Raw genomic sequence first — 6918 nt, forward strand, 5'->3', positions numbered from 1 at the left:
CTCATCCCAAATTCTGGACCTACCTACCTCTGTTGAATCCGTGAGATAGATCCTTGCAAGGGCCTCTCATGAAACCCCGATAATAATGCTGCCCTGAAGATTAATTGTCTTTATGCGTCCCTTTCCGCTCTAGTTTCAGTACACTGATCACTGCCGTTTCTGAGATCAAGTACATGCAGCGAAGTCTGCTAGTTATATTGCTGTGAATCCTTGTTCTGAATTCGCAACGCGGAGGCACCTCACAATCAGGGCATACCGTCCTTGCAGCAATGCAGCTAGCTTGCACCCGTAACGTATGGTATACAAGCAGGCACACGATCCGACCAAGCTAGCACCGATAGCCGTCATCCATGTCAACGACACCTTGGTTGGCCTTGCCGCACTCGGTCGACCCACTCTTGCCGTAGACGTCGACGGGCTCGGTGAGGGCGTGCGCCCTGGTGTAGTGGGCCTCCTGGCAGACGGCCTCGGCGACCCTCATCTTGAGGTGGATGGCGCACTAGACGCTGTCGGAGTGGTCGGAGAAGGGTGTCCTTGACCTGAATCCGTTCTCTGAAGAATTCGGCACTTGTACAGGTTCAGTTTAATTCAAATGAAGTGGCCGTTTCGGCGCCAAGACTCGTCCACCGTGCATCTGAAATCCAACGTCTCAGCATACTCGCAAGTTGAAGAGAGCGCTCCGAGCTGGAGTACCTTTCTTCCGTAGAGAATAGAGATGTTCAATGGATGCTTCGGCTCTGCTGGGCACAAAAACCTTTTTTTTTCTCAAACTTGTTTGGATTGCTGGACCTATGCGGCTAGTTTTCGATGGCCAGCTCCCGCATCCATGTCCGCGGACTGGTCCCTGTCTGCGGACTGATGCGGTGTCCGGTTTGTGGGTCAGCGTTGAAGATGTCCTTAAACTCTCTAACATTCTTTTGGTAATTCGGGCGTCCAATATTGTTTTTGCTATTTCCTAGTAATAATTAGGTATGTTTATATTCTTGGAAGCAGACGTTTATATTTTATATTTTGATAACTCATAATTACAAGAAAGGTATGGTTATCGACCTAGCAAGTTATCTCTTAGCATTTCTGCAACGAAGTCAAAAGTGATTTCAGATTTCATTTAGTATTATTCATCATTACTACAAATCCATAATTTGAAAATTTCATATTCAAATTCAAACACAACACATGTTTCAAATGACTAATACAAATCGAACATGATGGATGGAACATAATGAAACTACTGTCCACGTAGATGTCACATATGCTGAAAGATTTAATCCTCAGGAAGTCACCATCACGCTAATGAAATTCATTGTCCTCCTCCATGGCAATGAATCTTAAAAATATTCTTTTCTGAGGTGAGTTCATCTAGAAAAAATGAAGTGCCAGTGTCATTGAACATCATCATGATTTTGATCAAGTAGCAATGTCATTGAACATCATCAAATTGCATGAAAAGAAACAAAACAAAATTACATTGCACACAAATTTTCAAACACGATGCAGGTTTCATTTGCGCCGCCGATTGGAGAACCACTAAGGGGAGGTAGCCGGCGTGGGGAGAATGAGCAGTATCGTACCTCATGCGGGCCGTGCTAGGCATCAAGCCGACCGCACCGGATATCACAACATCGACCTTGGTCTGCGTGGCTCCGACATGGTGTGGGGAGGAGGGAGGACGGAGGTGTAGAGGTTGTTCACAACGACCAACAGTGGATAGCCCAACAATGCCAGACAGACGAAGGCGACTAACACCAAGCTACTCGAGGCGATGGCTATGGAGAAGGGCGACATAGGGAGGTTGCTAACGCGGGGACGTTCCGAGGTACAATGAGGAGTTGCAAAGGTTGGTTGCATGACCCAGGGAGGCATGCGATGGCAGGGGGTGACATGCGGTGACCGAGGATGCAAGGACAAAACAGAAGGGGGAAGCTGTACAAAGCTTCTGTCCCATTTTGATCAAGTAAACATCATGATTTTGATCAAGCAACAATGTTGCTAAACATCTCATTTTGATCAAGTAGCAATGTCATTGCACATCATCAATTTGCATGAAAAGAAAGAAAACAAAAATACCTTGCACACAAATTGTCAAACACCATGCATGTTCAATGGTGCTGCCCGCCGAGCACAATAAGGAGGTAGCCAAAGTGAAGAGATTCTAAGTAGCGAAGAATCATGTGTTGGCTATGCTAGACGCCTAATAGACAACATCGAACCTCACGACGTCGACCATTGTCCGCATGGCTTCCACATGGTGTGGGAAGGAGGGAGGTGCGGAGGTGGCTCGCAAAGACCAGTGAATGATTCTTGGAGGCACGAAGATAGCTCAGGAGCGCCAGACGAGGGAAGGATGCCGACAACAAACTACCCAGGGATGATGGCCATGGCGCGTCGAAGGGCGTCAAAGGGAGGTTACCGACGTGTGCAGGGGTTGAGGTGTCGAGAGGAGGCACAGATGGAGGTTGCCGACACAGGCAGGGGTTGAGGTGCCAGGAGGAGCAGCAGAGGAAGGTTGCACGGCTCGAGTAGGCATGCGGTGGCAAGAGATGACGGAGGGTGGCTGATGGCAGAAGTATAGCACAGAAACTTCCGTCCCATCACAACTCCAAAATTTTAAGGACCCTAAAAGTATAGGGATAATGTATGCCATCAAAAATCTTCTAGAAAATATATTGTTCCTATATTATTGACAATTTTAGGGCATGGAATAGGCTAATAATAATCGCCGCGCGCAACTGGCTCCTAGGTGTCAGCAACGGTTATATGTGAGAAGAGTGCTAACTCCGTATCACGCATTAAAAAAAACTCAATAACTCCGTATAACACAATTACAGACGATGAAGTGGCACATGATTATTACTATTATTATTTAATTTTTTTTTAGAATTGACATTAGATCAAGCTTAACAAACACCAGCAGACAATGCACATTCTTACAGGAATAGAGGCATTCAGGCAGGGCGGCAGCAACAGAGCACACCACACACGACTAGAAGCAAGCCGCGAACTGCGAATCCAGTAGCGAGCCGAGGAGCAAGCACGCTCACGCCGAATCAGTCGCGCCTCGCCGGATCTGATGGTGGTCCTCGTCCTCGCCGCTGCCTCGCTTCGGCAGTGCCGGGCGGCTTAGGGCTTGAGGCAAGCCAGGGCAGAGCAATGCTGGCCTCCGTTCCGCGCCTCAAGAGGGAGCTGGCGTGCTGGGGAAGGGTGGAGGGAGCGGCTCGCCGGGCCAGGGAAGAAGGAGCGGCGCTGCCGACCACGGCCGCCTCCGCCGCCGCCACGCGTCTGTGCGGAGAAAGGATGGAGAGGTCCTACGGGCCCGCGCGGGGTTATGGCCCGGGCCGAGAGGTCGGCCCACAAGCCCACCTTGCGCCCAAGGCCCGGTACTGCGACGGTTTCAGGTACCTTGAAATACCCCGCCTTGGCGCCCAACGGCTTTTCCCTCCCCTTTCCTCCTCCTCGCCGGAGCCCCAAGAAACCAAGAACCCACCGTCCCCACCTCCGTCTCGCCCCCCCACCTCTCTCTCCACCGCGTAGCGCCCGCCGCCTCTGCTCTCCGGCGGTCCAGCGCCGGCGGCGACCGATGGATCGGTTCCACGACGGCCAGCACGTGCGGCTGCGGAGCCGCGTGATCGGCAAGTACCTCCACGCCGACGACGACGTCCAGGGCGTCTCCCTCCGCGCGCGCCGCGCCTCGATGAACCAGGCGTGGACGGTGCACATCTACAACGGCAACGGCGTGTACCTGCTCCTCTACAGCGCCACCTACGGCCGCTACCTCGCCACCACGGCCACGCGGGCGCCGCGCGGCCACCGCGGCTTCCGCGCCGGGCAGCGCGACTACGACCAGACGGAGGTGCAGGCCATCATGTGGCGGGCCGTCAGGTCAGGCTTCGGGGACGACGTCCTGCTCCGCGACGCCGGCGGCCGCTACCTCCGCGCCAACGGCAAGTACCGCCCCTGGAACACCGGCGTCACCGTCGTAGCCAGCGACAACGTCAGCGCCATGATGTACTGGACCATCGAGCCCATCCCCGCCAGAGACGGCACGCCTGGCCTTCCAGGCCCGATTCAGGTGAGCTCGCCTCGCCATGACCCGCTTCTTGACAACTCTCGAATTGCTTCCAGCGGCGCCTATCGACTGAGCGAATTGGGTTCTTGGGTATCGCAGTTCAACTGCAGGGATTGCGAGTTGTGTTAATCCCATTCTTCCAAATTTGGGTGCAGTTCTTGCCGTTGGTTGCGTTTGTGTTTTCCATCAGAAAATTCAGAGTACTAGTGAGCATAACAATGGTTCTTTGCTACCAAACTGCAGAGCCCCCCTCCGACGATTTTCTGGCGCGAGCCGGTGATGTGGCGGCAGATCCGGTACATGGTGTCGGAGCCTGACGGCCCCGTCTACACCCAGTACTGCTGGTCCACGTTCCAGTTCAGGGGGAGGTCCGTGTTCCACCTGAGGAACGAGCTGGCCAGGCACACCCGCTTCGTCCTGGAAGGCCGTCAACCCTTCGACCTCGTAATGTGCGTCCAAGCCGGCCGCCACGGGCGTCTGACCCCGCTCTTCGTCGACCTGCCCCGCGGCGACCTCTTACGGAACCTTCTGGATTGTCGTGTTCCTCTCCGGGACCCCAGGTGAGAGCCACTGTCCATGTCCCAACTTCTTAATGATCTCCTAATGATCTTTGAGTTTGTATTTTATTGGGGGTGCTAATCTGCTTGTGCCTGAACCAGTTTGCTGAAACTGTTATAGTCAGAGAAACAGTTTACTGAAATTACTGTAGTATGAAAAATAGTTAACTGAAACTGTTAGGATGTAAATGTCTGAAACTATCGTAGTCTTGTAGATAACTGCTGTAGGGACAGATCATTTGATAACATGTTTGCACACAACCTTGATATGGAAAGTGTTGGTTTCGTACTACTCACAATCAGCAAATCGTTTCAGTAAAAACAATTGTGTGTAAAAATTATGGAACTTAAAAGGCCAAATCAGTTGATTAATCTCTTTTCAGCCTTAACAGGCCAAATTATGGGACTTAAGATTATGTAAAGCTTGATGGAGTTATCCGTTCTATTTAGACCATTTTTACTTGGGTTGGATTAACCTGCGAACAAATTTCAAGTTCCTATACAATACTAAATTAAATCTAGTTTCTGCACACCATATTATTTTCTGGTTTTGCACATGAGATGTATTCTCGGTCTTGTTGTTTTTCTTACTCCATATTGTTTTGTAAAACTCTGAGATTTGGATTTGTTGATCTGCTTCCTACTGATGATATCCTTTGGCAACAAACGTGCTGGTGGTCTTGAAATCTGTTGTTGCAAAATGCACAGATGTTGGTGTAGAGACTATTTGCTGCATGAACATGATATCTGGAGTCTTACTTTAGTGGAGTGCTAATCTGATCATGCTTGGAAAAAGGATTTTATGATAGGTTTTGTTAGGATTTTGGAACTCGTCTGAAAATTAGAAGTAGTTGAATGTAAGTAGTAAATGCCATGTGGACTTATCAGTGTGTGGACACATGGCAAAAGATGGTCTGAAGCTAGTAAAAACTACTGGTTCCACATTTCTGTTCTTGATTCAGATAATTCAGTTCGTCCATTTCGCAACATTTGCTGCTAGTAGAAATTATGGAACCTAAAAGGCCTGTCATTTTGTAACATTTGCTGTGTAGTTCCTTGCACATTATATAGTTTCAGGTTTTGCCTTTTTGACCTTGTTATAGGTTTTCAGTTTTGTTGTCTTGATCTTATCATCCCTTATATTATTATTTGTTTTCGGTCTTCCGCTTAACTCATTTATTTCTGCTAATTCAGCCTACAATGCGCTGCGACACCCGAATGTTGACGCAGAGTAGAGCAAGATCAGAGCAGGAGTCCTGTCAGTTCACCTCTTCTGAAGTTTCGCCACCTCGGACACAATGACAGCAGAACTGGACGCCTACTCTTGCATGTAGAATTGTGGATAGATATAGGTTCAGAAAACTCAGCAGCCCTCGTGCTTCTTCTGCTAGCTAAACTTGCTCCGATCTCCTGACAGGACAGGGGGAACCCTTGTCTGTCTGTCTGTTTTGGTGCCGCGTTCCTTTTGGATGATGGACGTATTTTGCATAAATGGAACACGCAGTGGTTCTTGCGGTGTGATAATGATCCTGTGATTCTCTTAGATGACGCATTTCGGTTATACTGCAGCTGGTTCTTCCATTGAGCTGCCGATATTGTTTTTCGTTGCGCCCGGTTTCATCTCGTGTTTCCAGTTTTTTTTTTTTTTTGAGATGTGGTGTTTCCAGTTTCTGGCAATGAGTCGATGATCCTCGAACTTTTTCAGTTTCTTTTAGGCTACGCATTGGGCGTAAATGAAAAATGTAGTGGGTTCTTCCTGGGAGCTGGTGATCGTGTTTTCAGTTGAGCTGTTTTTAGTGTCTCGTGTGTTGTTTTGATGCCGAGCACCTGAATTCTGAACGAGGACAAAGATGTCACCTGAATTTTCTATCTGGATGAACATAGGAGACTGAATTCAGGTGCAACTGTATGAGTCTGTACATAGGAGACTGTACAGCTAACTAAACTGATCACCCCACGTATGCATATTCAAGAAAGAAACTGTCCGCGAGTATGGCTGTGTTATCGGCGGGGTAGACCTTACAGGCGTGCTACATACCGAGTCCATATGATGCTAGACCTTAGGGACCCGCACCCAGTCGGCCGGCCTTTTCCTTGTCGGTGGAACCTGGTTGGTCTCGCGTGTCTCGGCGTTGGGTCTCTGGCAAGGTTCCTTTTCCCTCGCCGGCATGTGGTGTCTTGGGGTCGGTGCCAGGGCGCTGCTCATCTCTAGGGGAGGTGGATCCCCCCTCCTTCCCATCCCAAGGGTTGGCGGCGGTGTCGCCGGCGGGGCCGAGCTCGCTGGTTTCGGCGGTT

General features: G+C 49.9%; 1 pseudogene; it reads left to right on the forward strand.

Annotated features, from left to right (window-relative positions):
* Nucleotides 1-3577: 3577 nt before the first annotated feature.
* LOC119338532 lies at nt 3578-6048 on the forward strand (annotated as a pseudogene).
* Nucleotides 6049-6918: the final 870 nt, after the last annotated feature.

This window comes from Triticum dicoccoides, chromosome 7B (genome assembly GCF_002162155.2).
Source record: "Triticum dicoccoides isolate Atlit2015 ecotype Zavitan chromosome 7B, WEW_v2.0, whole genome shotgun sequence".
Lineage (NCBI taxonomy): Eukaryota > Viridiplantae > Streptophyta > Magnoliopsida > Poales > Poaceae > Triticum > Triticum dicoccoides.